This window comes from Cricetulus griseus, chromosome 5, assembly GCF_003668045.3.
Source record: "Cricetulus griseus strain 17A/GY chromosome 5, alternate assembly CriGri-PICRH-1.0, whole genome shotgun sequence".
NCBI classification, from domain to species: Eukaryota; Metazoa; Chordata; class Mammalia; order Rodentia; family Cricetidae; genus Cricetulus; species Cricetulus griseus.
In genome coordinates, this window is record NC_048598.1 from 150,234,996 (window position 1) to 150,236,234 (window position 1,239).

Below are 1,239 nucleotides of genomic sequence, written 5' to 3' on the forward strand. Positions count from 1 at the left end.
CCCTTTCAACTTCTGATTTTATTGATTATTAAGACTTATGAAAACCTGTTTGAACTTTGAGAAGCACAATTTAAAATTCCATGATAGTTCATCAAATAGTGAGATGGCCAAGCATAAAGAGATACAGAGGTAGCTCTGTGACAAATTCTGGTTCCTTAGTAGAACAGTAACCAAATACCTCTGAACAGAAGATGGTTTTAATTTTTACTTGTTAAATGTGGTAACTAGAGAGTCATCTCAGAAAAGAACACCATGACACTCAGGGAATAAAATATTGGCACGATTTGCCATGATCACCAACCAGCAATTTTGTTTAAGAATTTAGAAAGATCGAGACTAGTGAACAATACAGTCAGGATGGCTAAAGGTGACCCCAAGAAACCAAAGGGCAAGATGTCTGCTTATGCCTTCTTCATGCAGACATGCAGGGAAGAACATAAGAAGAAAAACCCGGAGGTTCCAGTCAATTTTTCGGAGTTTTCCAAGAAGTGCTCTGAGAGGTGGAAGACAATGTCCGGCAAAGAGAAATCTAAGTTTGATGAAATGGCAAAGGCAGATAAAGTCCGCTATGATCGGGAAATGAAAGATTATGGACGAGCTAAAGGAGGCAAGAAGAAGAAGGACCCCAATACCCCCAATAGACCACTGTCTGGGTTTTTCTTATTCTGCTCTGAATTCTGCCCCAAGATCAAATCTACAAATCCTGGCATCTCCATTGGAGATGTGGCAAAAAAGCTGTGTGAGATATGGAATAACTTAAGTGACAGTGAAAAGCAGCCTTACATCACCAAGGCTGCAAAGCTGAAGGAGAAGTATGAGAAGGATGTTGCTGACTATAAGTCTAAAGGGAAGTTCGATGGTGCCAAGGGTCCTGCTAAAGTTGCCCAGAAAAAAGGTGGAAGAGGAGGAGGAGGAAGAGGAGAAGGAAGAAGAGGAGGATGAATAAAAACTGTCTCCTTGTGAATACCTTAGAGTAGGAGAACGCAGTGATTGACACATCTATTGAGCCGTGTCTATTGCCCTTGTTAGGTTTAATTACAAAATTTGATCACGATCATATTGTAGTTTCTCAAAGTGTCAGTGGTTTACATGAAGTGGCCATGGGTGTCTGGAGCGCCCTGAAACTGTATGAAATTTGTACATAGCTCCAAACATTTTTAAAATGAAAAGGCACTCTCGTGTTCTCCCCTCACTCTGTGCACTTTGTTGTTGGTGTGACAAGGCATTTGAAGATGTTTC

General features: G+C 40.8%; 1 pseudogene; it reads left to right on the forward strand.

The window, feature by feature from the left end:
• The first annotated feature begins 357 nt into the window (after nt 1–357).
• LOC100752984 lies at nt 358–946 on the forward strand (annotated as a pseudogene).
• The last annotated feature ends 293 nt before the right edge of the window (nt 947–1,239 follow it).